This window comes from Ceratina calcarata, unplaced genomic scaffold (assembly GCF_001652005.2).
Source record: "Ceratina calcarata isolate Rehan_Ccalc_2016 unplaced genomic scaffold, ASM165200v1 scaffold514.2, whole genome shotgun sequence".
Lineage (NCBI taxonomy): Eukaryota > Metazoa > Arthropoda > Insecta > Hymenoptera > Apidae > Ceratina > Ceratina calcarata.
In genome coordinates this window covers 874,925-888,522 of record NW_017175971.1, presented here as the reverse complement: position 1 = coordinate 888,522, position 13,598 = coordinate 874,925, and the positions used below count along the sequence as shown (strand labels likewise).

Genomic DNA, 13,598 nt, shown 5'->3' with positions numbered 1-13,598 from the left:
AGCCTCAGTAGTTTACGAGTAATTTGCAAAAAACTGTTCTTTCGTTTTTCGTCAATAACTCGTAAACTATTTACGATAGCGAAAAAATTTTGTACATAAATTGTAGCTCTCGTCGTCCTCTACAAGAAAGGTCCTATGCAATTTTCCCGTAGAACCAACAGTTTAGGAGTTATTGAAGAAAAACGAAATTTTTTTCCAAAAGTTCGCCGTTTCGACGCTGGGATGGTCGGATTTTGTCAACATCAATAAAATGCCAAATAATCATATGTAACTCATTAAATATCGAAATTAGAAGAAAAGTGCACTATTTTTAATTATAGGAAATGCGTTTTTCTAAGGTACATAGACTTTTGGGATTGACTGTATAGCCAATACATCCTTAATCAAGTAGTAACATGTTGCAACAAATAAAACGACGAAATTTTTTTTCGAAAAAATTGATTTTTTACAAAGTCGATTATAAAGGCGTGATCGTATAATTCAGTGCAATCGATAATCTTCAGTAGTTGTCCAAAGATATGAGAAAGGGTACAACGAGAACCAATAGTCAGCGGTTCGTACGGGAATCGATAAACGTTTAAGCGAAACCATAATCTCGAAAACGACCAACAGAGCCCAAGCTCCTTGCCCAAACGAAAAAATCCATCGATACTATAATCCCTTCTTATACGTAGTATCTTTTCGCGTTTATCCACCTGCGGCGGGTAGAACCAGTCTCGCGGAATGGACCGAGTAGATCGCGGGGTCTGGCTAGTCGTCAGCAGTTTTGAAACACACGGGGTGAGTCGCGATGGGATTGCTGTACGCGTCACAACGCCCGTTTATGGCGTTCCTGTATAGGGATGAACCACCATTCGAAGGCAACGTAACGACTGGCCGGGATTAATTTATGGCCGCGTTACGGCGATGCCGGTGGCGGGCCATTAGCACCAGGTCCGAGCGAAATGACTCCTACCGGGATTAATTTAACACCGTTGCTCGCCGCGACGCGGTGACTTTTGACACCGGCTACGCGGATTAATGAGCTATGTTAGGCGTCGACCAAAAAAATGTACACTACATCTCCATTTATGCGAGTTAATAGGAATGCACTAACTGTCTTCTCTGCCACCGTTTCCGGTTCCGTATAACAGTGAGTTAATATACTATTTATATCCGGACGTGGGTGCGAACAGTAAAACTCCATTTGTCTGATGTTTATAACAGCTTTTAGTTCCTCTTTAGATAATCGCCTCGGTTGAATTTGAAGGTTTTCTGAGCGAAATATATGCATATAAATTCGAGCGCCAGGATTCACTGGGAAACGCCCGAGAATTCTGAGTAAATAGAGAATGCGAAGACGAGGACGGGAGTATTTTGTTTCCCTTTGACAGTATTAGAACCTTTTACGGCGACAATACTACGTTGCTGAAATCAGCAAACGCGACGCGGCAGTCGGGCGCAGATACTTTTAATTAAAGGGCACCGTCGACTCGATTCTGAAGAAAGAGAAACTGAAGCCGTAAATTGAACTAGTTAAGAGCTCGGGCGCTTTGAGAGACAAATTTCCGTTTCGCGCAAATGGTAAATCTTTCGAACAATTCGGCGAGCGACGTTACCCCGGGGAAACTGCGCGCACGTCGCCGGAAGCACTGAAAGCCCTCGGAACGTTTCGAACACGCCGGCGAGGTACATAATTCCCGATTAATTTCAAAAGTAACGTGAAAATTGAAACAAATACGAAACGGAATCCGTCTACGAACATTTTCCCCGCGAGACAATATCCAAGCTATTTTTTTCTGTAAATAAATCGCGTCCCGGTTTTCACGCCGGGTTTCCATGCGCCCCGTCTAATTTATCTCCCGACGGTTTGGCAGAAAACAAAATGACACATTTTTAGACGCGGAAACTGTCCACTGAAAAAGCGATCTCGCATTTGGTACCTCTTTACTTGGGCGATTCGACACCCGTATCATCTCATCCGGTGGTTCCTTGTTAATGGCGGACAGTTCATCACGAAATAGCGCATACGTGTCGCGCGGAACCCTCTTTATTGTACTTCGCCATGGTAGCCCGCCCATAAACCCCTCGAATGTTGTCCGCCGTTTCCATGCCGTTGCAGTGCTGCGTATAGTTCTCAACGCGTATGACAGGTTCCAATTAAAACTTTAGAGTTGCCTCGCTGGCATTCCGGCGAAATTATTGCTACGATTACAGTTACTATTGCTGTGTCATACTGCGCCGGTCCAAGGCAATGGATATTCAATTCCGCGACATAGTTACGAGCTACTAGCGTTCCTTGTTCTTATCACGTTATTACATAAAAATTGTCAATGCGTCGTCGATACCGAACCTTTGACTGTTCATTTACGATAATGTAAGAAATATGTGCGACGAATCGATCAATTGTTCGTAATAATACACGCAAAATTTTATTCAATATTTTCTGTGAACGAGTCTCGTCATGTAATTTGGACATAAATTGTCCGACGACGTGGGAAAAACATGTGCATTCAGCGAAGTGAGATAGTAAGGGGATCGATATACGGAGAATCCTGGCGTCTGTTTTTAATTAATTGCACGGAGCGATTACTTAATCGTGCGTCGATTGTTTTGTAATTGACGGAGTCGATGAATTGGCCGAGCGGGACGAACGAGGCGGGTGATAAATTAGTAGACACGGGGCTTGAGGCTGCGCGCGCGAACCCCGCGCCGGGTTTTAAAGCTGGCCCTGTTTAAGCCGCATTCATAGCTCATTCTCCGGCTGACGCGTTGCACTTTTACCGAACACGGTTTTTTATTTAAGCGATCGAACAGTTTCCCTTGAAAAATTACCGTGCCCCGTCCCCCTCGCCCCTCCTTACATGCCGACGAGCGGAGGCCGACGAGTAATGACGCCGACGGAGTTGTTCGAAAATTTCACGTGGATTTAATAAATTTCAAGCCCCCGCTTCCTCCTACCTCGGGCACCGAATTAAATTTCCATTTATCGGGGCTACGTTTTCACTTTTTTGATTGCCAATGCGATTTTCGAACGTCGGTTCAAAGGGGTAGCGATAAAAATGGTTCGGCAATTATGTATATTGATGGTTAATAATCGAACTGATACGAATGTCAAATCGAGGTTCGTTAAATGCAAGCTGATGAAATTAAAGCTACCCTGTTTCTTTATGTATTAAACGTCATCGTACATTTTCATCATACAAGCAGTCGCTATAAAAGAGAGTAGAAATTCTATTTTATTATTTCTTAAGGAAAAAAAGAAACTCGAGTTTCAGAATTTGAATCGTGATGATCCGGTCGCCTCCTCTTTAATCCGGGAAAGAATGCCGTCGGCGAGAAAACGCGTCGCGGAATTCAGACGCGTCTGAAGACTTCGGCCAAAGCGAACGGCACAGCGTGAGGGTGCGCGGCACGTTCGCTAAAAATCCATTAATTACGAGCGTCGGGGCTCGTTTCGTTCGAGTTTAATTATCTCCTCCCCGGATGGTCGCGCGCGTTCGTTTCGCGCCTCTATTTAACCGGCGCTCGCGGCAATTATCGACGCCCGAAAAATCGCGTCACGAAAGAACGACGCGACGTGGAATTCCGCGAATTAAAGCAGCGAGGGAGCGAGAAATTATCCAAATGCCACGTCGACGCCTGACATGAACAAATGAGCCGGTCGATGGGGGTGAAGAGATACGATCCCTCCTCCCCCGAAGAATTTTCGAACCCGGAAAAACCGGGCGAGCGCGTGGTTGGAAAAACGCGCGAACCGAACACCCTTCGGGGAAGACGAATGGAAGAAGAGTCGAAAGAAACTGTGGAAAGAATCGGGTTGAAATAAATTCTCGTCCTCGCCCGGTATTTAAGCAGCCTGGGAACTGTTAAGAACAGTAAATCCATTTATAGTATAATATTCGTTTGCCAGAATAATTAATCGTTGTTGTTTGCGATATTTTATACGTAGAAAATTGCTGTTGCTATATTTTATACAAAAAAAAAATTCTAATATCCTCTGCAATGTGTCATCAGGGAACCAGGCCATCCGTGCCATTAGCTCTATTTCTGCAATACAAACGACTGGCATCGTTTGGCGATCTCCTCCCTAAATAACTTCGCGACGACTGAAAACTGGCTTTTATCAGCGCCATATAACCGCGCGAGATAAGAACGTTATCTGAAAGAACGGAGTCCTCCCGCGGGTTTACCTTCGAGTCGACTCGAAATAAGAGCTGGAGGTACGAACTGGCTTTTCTGATCGTCCCGCGGGACGACGTCTACGTTTCCGGGTGCTCGCACTCGATCGAACCGAAACCCTGAAACCGGTTGAACAGCGCGCCTCGGTATCCCTCGGAGCGAGGGCCCTCAGGATGAAACTCGTGCAAGCCCTCGAGCGCATCCCGATGTAGTTACGGGCTCGCCCCTTTGAGATATCCGGCTATTATCTGCCTCGCGATTATTAATTTCTACGTACAATGCCGGGAGGACCTGTCGTGTAGGCCGAGTTTCCCTCTCGCTCACGAATCCTCCTCGAACACCAGTTCGAGACCTCTTAATTATTGTCGTATTCTGTCCATGGTCCCTCCTTCCTCTCTAGATCCATCTTCGAGGGAGAACCGGTTAACTCCTACTCTGCGTATTATATTGGAGTGCAACTGGCTTCCCTCGTAATCGACGATTGCACTTGGCATAGGAACCACCCAGTGTTCCACGAAACAGATTTCTGATAATTAGGTTTTCAATTCCAACGATTATATCGCTGCTTCGTTTCCATCTTGAGCTAAAAACGCTTAACTAGCTCGTGTATTTATTTTATCTTATAGACGGAACGGTCCATTGAACACGAAATTCATAATCATTATTATTCAATGATTTTTCTTTTAATAATTCTATTTTAATAGTTCCGGGAAAGTATATGTTATATGTATTTGTACATTTTGATTTAAATAGTGCACGAATGATGTGCTGAATATAAATTAGCTGTAATGATTAATGGGCACGGTTGCAGCGCAGCGAATGGAAAATGTATCGATTTTAACTGTTCCTATATTTACGTTGACTTTGCCAACTGCATTTCAGTATTTTCAAGTTTAATCCCGATACACCCATTGCATAAAAACGTTCCACTTTTTGAATATTTACAGATCGGAAAGCACCTGCCTTTGCATTTCACTTCCTTCGAAATAATTCCCATTTTGAAATCCATATCGGTTTGATGATTAATAATTTCGAGTTTGATAAGAGAACGTTTAATTTTTTAAGCTCGCAAATCGTTCGTTCAAATCGGTTGATATTACACGTTGGAATCACAGTAATTGGAGAGGACATCGCGCGTCCGTTTGATGTCTAGAGGGATTTTGTTTACTGCATGATTTCGCCAAATCGATAATATATAAAACGTGGCAAAGCGAGGAAATTAAATTGAATGGAACAAAATGCATCACGTAATTGAAACGTCGTTCCATCGACGATATTAATAATGTAAATTCTATTTGAGAGGTATCTATGTATTAAAAATAACAGGTATCTTGAATCATGCGATTGCGAAACAGGAATACATTGATCGAATTAAATATTACGTGAAACGTCACAACAGCATGGTCGAGTGAAACCCAGAACTAATAATAATTATTTCTGGTATTTTCATGTTGAAAACTTCCGCGCAATCGAGAATTCTTTCCCTTCCTGTTTTCACGTTCATTTTGAAATCACGCCGTCGGCGGAAATACGGCTCCGATATTAAACTCAATTTAGAAATTTCTTCGCCCGTGCCCGCGCATACTTCGCAACGTTTATACTTTATACAATGAGACTCGAGAAGAATGACCCACGGTCGTGCTGGAATATTCGCGCATGAACGATTAAATCCCAAGGATACAACTGCATCGATTCGAACAAATCTGAATCCATAATCGTCTCAAATGGGATCAGTCTACATTCCTAATTTCGGCTTGCAAATTGATTTCCTTCCATTCCCAAATTGCAGATCGTGTTTTCGATTGAGAAGACAAGATTTAGATGAATCTACTATCTTTTGAACGATAGAAGTAATGAGTTGTTATCAAAGTATTTGCCTTCTACGAAATCTGGTGGGAAATTGAAAATTTTTCTTTACACCCGTAATAATTCAAAGATCGAATGAAAGCGCCTTTTCCATTAGCCCCAGAAAGGAATATACACAGGGTTATTGATAGGGAACATAAAGTTCGCTGCAGATTATTATCTCAGGACGCATCCATTACACCATCGTAGATTATAGATTCCAGGGTTCGTGTTCAATTTTCTCCAACTGCGTCATAAATTCCACTCGCGAAAATTGAAGGCACCATTCTGGGTTCGTTCGATCGGCCCACGGAAGCCGCCGCCCATGGAACACTTCCATTCCACCGGTTCTCTTTTTTCTCCCCCCCCCCTCTCTCTTCATCTACGTTCATCTTGTTCACTCAGTTCCTCCAGAATCGTTTTACGCGACAACAAAATTTAGAACAGTTTTAAGGACCGTCGCTCTTTCGATGTTTTCTTGCCTTGTTCGAGTTGCTCGCGGGAAAATGTAAATTAACCGGGATCTGTAACCGCGGCGTAGAAAGCTCGCGGTAATGAGACGTTTTCTTGCGTTCTTAATCTCTTCCCCGAGCTCCTTCTCCGCAATTTGTCTCCTGGCTTTGGTCTCATGAATCTCGCCGAAGAAAACTCGCGACAAAGTTTCTGGAGCATGACAGCGGCTCAAAAAAATTTCATTCCCTTTGTCCGTTAAACTGGAATTGCACGTGCGATGACTATTCAGCGAACTAGCCGCAGATATCGAGAGTGATATTGTAATCAAGCTATGGAAGAAATTCGTTCTTCGCTCGGAAAAAAGCGTCGAGCCTCGAAACCGTCGATTCAGGCGAGGCTTATCGAGGCAATTAAACTTCTTCCAAGGAGAGAAATCTCCGTGGGAACATGGTCGACGACGTTTCCGAGCGGCTCGCGAATCGATTCCTTACCTCGTGGATTCAGCCGTGGATTGATAGCCAAGTAAATAGCGGGACTGCGCGGCGTGGTGTGGCGAACTATCGGACGGCAACCGATTCGATTGCGCTCGATCGGTCGAATTAATTGTGAACCGATCGACCCACGTGCACGGTGAATTAATTATGAGAGTTCCCGCACGATCGTCGGTTTACCACGCGGAATTGGACCAACGAGAAATTCCCGCTCGACGCTGTAATTCGAAATTCCGGCTAAAAATCACCGCTTTCTCCCAGATTTCATCCGCCGTTTTATATTTTTCGACCCCGTTCAGTCCCTCGAGCATCGATCTTATCAGCCGGCTATCGGCCTAGCCTCATCAATAATAATAGAAAATTTCGAGTCAGTAAGAAACTGCAAAGCCGAGCTTTCTGTTTGCCGTAAAATAGAAGATGAATATTTTCACAAATGCGAGACATCGGTTCATACATAGAACGAATTTTTGAAAAAATATAGCCGATCGTTTCGCACCCGTATGAATTTTTTATACCAATCCAGTGAGCGTCGAAAGAAAAGCAGAGGGCGAAAAACCGTTTTCATGTGAATCTGACGGGTCGCGTCACGTCGCACAAAGCCGGTTCCGAATGAACAGAAAAAGTGAGATTTTTCCAAGGTTGCAACCCAGCGAGACGTCTTTCGCGCTGAAAAATATATCGCCAGCTTCTTTCTTTATTCCTCTCTCTCCTCGAATGCAGTCGAGGAGGCGGCACGTCTTTCAGGCTCGAAGACTCGGCACGGAAGCGCGGGTGGTCCGTGCCCGGTATCCAGTAGCGTATGATAAACGCGGCCGCGATCTTTATTGTTTCCTTCCCGGGACTCGTCTTGCAAGTCTGCTTCCGACCAGAATGAACGTCGCCGCGTCGGTTTGTCGCACGCGAAACCAGATCACAAAAGAAGCGAAACAAAATATGATCTACTCAATAAGATTTAAAGCTAAGAAAATTAATTGAATCGTCGCAGAGTTCCTACTCATATTTTACAACTAAACTTCTTCTGAGTCGACTCAGAGAAAATGTAATCACAAATCATGTCTTATGTCCTGACCAATGTTCACATTTAAAATAATGGAACCAGTTTATACGATTGGCGATTAGAACTTTTGATCGTCCAATTTGTAAATATTTCCAAATATTTGAGACATATTTATGAAAATATCTATAAAACCGGCGTATTTTTATGGCGTAGAATTTAGAAGAATGGTCGAGGAGGGTGACGCGGGAACGGAACGATGCCTCCAACGTGGGCGAACGGAGACGTGGGAGAAAGAATCGCATATTCAATCGCGGACGAAAAGAATGTCTTTTGTCGGCGGGGACGGCGCGCGCTCAACTCCGACAGTAGATTCGCATGCCGTTTGAATAACAGTCGCCCACCACCCTTCAACCCTTTACCCGAAAACCCTCCGTCACGGTCCTCCCTCCCGGTTCCTCAGTCACGCGTTTCTCCTCCTTGTCTGTTAGTCCATACCTTCCCATGTCAGACGTTCGCCTTCTTGCCTGTTTCGCTCGAACTGCTATCACAGATCATGTCCAACCCTCTTCGCTCTTCGATTTTGATCGCCGTAACAATTTGACGCCTCCGTTTGAAATTTGTACGACGAAGTAGTCATAATATTGTCGGCTGCTTGGAGCCTGTTACGAAATATGGATATTCCCCAGTTTCTAAAAATTTGTCGAGCTACTGACGTCGCGGTTTCCCGGACGAATTAGAGGCGCGAACCGCGGGACATAAACGGCGCGAGGATGAAATTGAATTTGGCGCGGCGGCCAGGGCACAAAGGCGTGACAGAACGCGGTGCGGAATTTATTACCGCTAGCGGCAGCCTGTGTACCAGCGGCTGGCCCGCGCGAATTAACATTATAATAAGCTAACGTAAATTCGTTTCGACAAATGCCCGGAATAATCGCGAGCACGTTTAATTGGCGTTTCGCATTGATTATTGTGGGTCAGCTACAGCACGAGCTACGGCTTATATGTATTTACCTAGCCGGCAAACAAGCCGGGATCCCCGACCCGCTTTTGTACGATGACACCGCCTCCCTCGTTCATAAACTTCCACCTACCTACCACTCGTAAATTACTCGACGTAACGTATCGGCCAAATGGTCGCCGGCGATAACGTTCGCTTCGCTTAAATCTCTCCGTGCCTTTTGCACCCATCCTCGAGATCGAAGATAAGCTACTCGGTGTACGAGGGAAATTGCCACTGATCATTTTAAGTCGCGTTTCCCTTAGTAACTTACTCAAATTTACTTCTTCTGAACGAAACGTTTTAACAAAAATATTTGTGCACGCAGTGCGCATTTAATGGTTCAATATTTAATTATTTTAAGGGGAAGATAAACTGTGCTCGTGTCTGGAGAAAAAGTACAGACCACTTTTCAGCTGGAAAAGCCTGACAGTGTCAACCCCGAAATTCCGTTTTCTTCTTTCAGTCCGGTCCTGTCGTACGTCACCAAGATTGATGACAGCGAGGAAACAAGCAGGCGGGAGAGGATCTCGGACCCCCAAAAACCAAGATCCGGACGATGTAAGTAACAGGACTGTTTCGTTTACCCTTCTACAGGCGGAAGAGGGCGCCGTTGAAAATTTCGTGCCGACTATATCTCCTCCGTTGTCTCTGTTTTTCGTTCCTTTTCTCACGACGACGTCTCGCGTAAACCAGCCACGGACGGCTGTCTTAATTGCGTAATCACGGTGTTTGCGGCCTGAACGAGAAGCCGAGATTTCGGGGATTTGCATATAGATTGCGACTTAACCGGCAAACCGGCGCGGCGGAAAATTTTCTCGAGCCGTCCTCTCGCCTGGCCATTGGACAAGTTTTACGGCTTGAGACTCCAACGACGGATGACACAGAATTTTCACGTTATGACGTATAATAGCCGCGCGTTTCGCGGGAACGTCGGTGTACATAATTTGTACCGGCTACAGTCAAACATTTAGCGTTTAAATTTGCATCGGCCAGAATGGATATTCGTTTGGTAAACGCGATTTCGCGTAGATACCTGGTCCGATTAATTTATTATCACCGACAGGCCGCAAGTTTTAATAACTTGTTCCTCGCCGGCGGATATCTGATTTTACGTACGACTTCACCGATAGCATTTGAGTAACGAGCGATCCCGAATATTTTTGAACAAATAAAAATAATTATCTTCGCTATTTGTCATCCGGTCGGCTGATATATGTATGTGCTGCCTCGTACACGACCGTTGGTAATTTAAAACGCACGTCTCGCTTTATTGTTGTCGCGTTGTTGTTGGAACAGCGACGTGTCTGCATTTCTATTCGACCGACCAACAGGTCGAGTCTACAAATGAAATCAATTCGTGTGTTTGTTAATAACGATTCCGAAATATAGGCCATAACAGATTAGCTTAATTGGCGCCGGGTATAGAACAATTTTTTGTATCGCACAATTTTATTTGTTCTGAAAAAAAATTTCTATCGCCGCCCTTTTAGAACGAAAGCGCTTCGCGTTTCATATACGCGAAAAAGCGTTGTCAAGCTTCCTAGAATTAGAAATCGAACATAAAAACCGAAATTAATTATTTTCTGAATCATCTTCCGTTGATTCAGTTTGAATTTCAATATTCAGAGAAGTTGCGGTCTCAATTTTTACGATGGGTCCAGGATTGAAATTCTTTCAAAGGGAACAGGTTTGCATAGGTGAATTCATTCCGCAATGGAATGGAAAGATATTTAAAAGAAGTGTATGTATGCGTAGAATCAAAATATACGTCGAGGGAAATCTGGTAAAAAATCAATTCATTTTTGAGCTGAAAATACAGCTTTTTGTGTCTGTTACATTTGAGAGAAATATTACATTTCGACGAATGAGAATTACTTTGTATCTACCACTGAGATTGAAAAATGCATTGTTCTTAACGGATTACATTCATTTAACGTTAAAGTGTAAACCCGAAAATGAAGGATTATAGTATTCATAAAGTGTCGTTTAAGAAGTCCGGGAAACGAGAATAGGTAGGGCGAGAAAGAGTTTCGCGTGATCGAGTCGTGAATCGAATCTGTGAGATAACCATCGCCGGAATGATCGCATGCAGATTTTTATGCCGGACCGTTTACCGGAAAGTGGAGAAGTTTTGCCCTCGCGTCATGGAAAATAGATTTTTCTCGAGAAAAAAGAACGACCGGGTAAGTCGCCTTGATATCCGTGAAGATGTCGAACGCTAAGCCTTTTTGCTGGTGTTCGCTCGAACTTTCGCCGTCCCATTGACCTTCCCGTTTCGTTAAGGGAAACGTAAAAGTTCGAAAATACGACGAACGAAGAAAGGGAAGAAATTTTTAAATCGGTCTTCAAATATCAGCGACACGATCTTCGCATTTGTTTTTTTAATAATTGAATAGCCGCGGAAGAAAATTAAAAGGGAATGTACGACAAAAACCGGGAGACACGCGAACAAAAGCAACAAAAGCTTCGGAGATTCTAAAAGTCGGGAAGGGTTGACGCAACTGCAGCTGACAGGCAGTGCAACGGAGGGTCAAGGAGGTGGGCACGGCGTAATATGAACACTGTGATGAAAACTTATATTATGAATCTACGAGCAAAAAATGTATCATGAAAATAACGGAAAATATGAAATTCGTATCTAGGAGTAAGATTAAAATTGAAGAATGTGACACGCGCGTAAAACAACTAACAAATAAAGCTCATTTAATATGTGAAAATTTTATTGCAAACGTGTTATATTAACGCAATGTGACAGTAGCAAAAATAAGATATAATCAGTTTGCAAATAGAAATGATTAGAAGATAAAATCAAGATCAACCTGAATCGTCTCAGTGATCCCTGACAGAGTTCGAGCTCATTCATCATGCGAAAAAGTACCGGCCAAAAGGTGTGACAAAAGCGTGGTTAAAAGAGCAGCATGCAGCCAGTGCAAGGAAGCGAAGAGAAAGAGGCGACGGAAGCGAAAACCATGAATCCTGGCCGCAATGTCAACGTCGCTAGGAGGAAGCTTTCTCGCGCTGCCACACCACGGCAGGCGCGCACGTTTTCCAATGAAGATCCCAGCTGCGTGATAAAGTTCATTTCGTCGAGCCGGCCGACCGGCTGGCAACGACAGTATCTTCCCATTCGAGCTGGGAAGTGTACATGCATACAGCAGACGAGCCAGCGAGAGCCAGTGCGAACGGAACGATTATCGTGCGGGCCAAACGAGGCGAAAATTGAAATTCACTCTCCTCCACGTCTGATCGAAGCAAGAGTACGAGGTGGTATCCATTGGCTCGAAATAAGTTTCGTTCCCGATAACGAGGGAACGATAGGGTGAGGAAGAGAAATGGGCGAAACGTGGCCGCGGGATGAATGAGGTAATGAGTTCTGAAATCAATCGTCGCGAAGGTGCATTCGATGCTTGCGAGGAACTGGTTACTGAAAATGGGACGACCAAGTATTTTCCATAGAAAAATACGAGTACTTTCATAGAGAGCGCATCTGATTTTAAATAATGGAAAATATCAATGAAACAGAACGCTCGCTTAGAATGGAATAATGTCAGAGTTATTTAATTAAGTAAATTATCAAAGCACATTGGCCGATAAATAAATAAATGGTACACGGATACCATTAATCTCAAGTAAATTGCATCGCATCTTGTCTGATGGACGCAAATTGCGTCGCTGACTCTCAGCTTTCTCTGAAATTGTACCTGATCCACGGTGACGGCGCATCAGAGCTACCAGGACCATCTCCAACTTCCTCGTTAACAACCAGGAAACCTGGAAAATTTTCCCGTGGCTTCATATGTCACGCACCAGCGCCGTAAAAATGCGCACTCTTCTCAAAGTTAGACGCTTTCGGTCCGACGCGACGTGTGCACGTTTACGGATGCGTTGAAAAAGCGAAGCGTCGCGTCGGGGACAAACGCGATATCACGGGAGAGGCGACGTCGCTCATAAAAACCAGCCACGTTGGAACCAGTCTCGAACAAAAATTCGAATTTACGCGCGGCGCAAGCTTCCCTATTATCGTTGATACACACCCTTACCAGCCAATATAATTGACGGGCGACGCTGAAAATTTGGGAAATATTCTAACTTCGCGCTTTACGAAAACCCTGTGAAAGGTTCTACACAGAGACAATGGTCGAAACTTCGTTTGATCTGTAACAAAAGTTCTAGCGAAGTGGAATTTTCGGCAAAGGGAAAAGTTCGATGTTGCTTACTCTCACAACATTTCTATCCTTGTGAAAGATTTTCATGAAATATCATTCACGGCCTCAATTGATGTCCGACAGTGCAGTGTTACGTTCGAGCTTTTCGGTTAACTTCAACCTTCTAGCTTAAGGATGTATTGGCTATGTAGTCAATACCAAAAGTTTATGTACCTTAGAAAATCGCATTTCCTAAAATTAAAAATAGTGCACTTTTCTTCTAATTTCGATATTTAATGAGTTACATATGATTATATGGCATTTTATTGATGTTGACAAAATCCGACCATCCCAGCGTCGAAACGGCGAACTTTTGGAAAAAAATTTCGTTTTTCCTCAATAACTCCTAAACCCTTGGAGATACGGAAAAATTGCATAGGACCTTTCTTATAGAGGACGACGAGATCTACAATTTCTATATAAAATTTTTTCGCTAGCGTCAATAG

At 43.9% G+C, this 13,598-nt stretch overlaps 1 protein-coding gene across 1 annotated transcript in view; it reads left to right on the top strand.

The window, feature by feature from the left end:
- LOC108628279 (protein artichoke) overlaps positions 1-13,598 on the top strand; it is a 213,467-nt gene that overhangs the window by 106,317 nt on the left and 93,552 nt on the right. Inside the window, exon 3 of the mRNA XM_018030099.2 lies at positions 9,411-9,505. The gene's annotated coding sequence lies outside the window, so the exon portion shown is untranslated. The remainder of the gene's footprint in view (positions 1-9,410; positions 9,506-13,598) is intronic.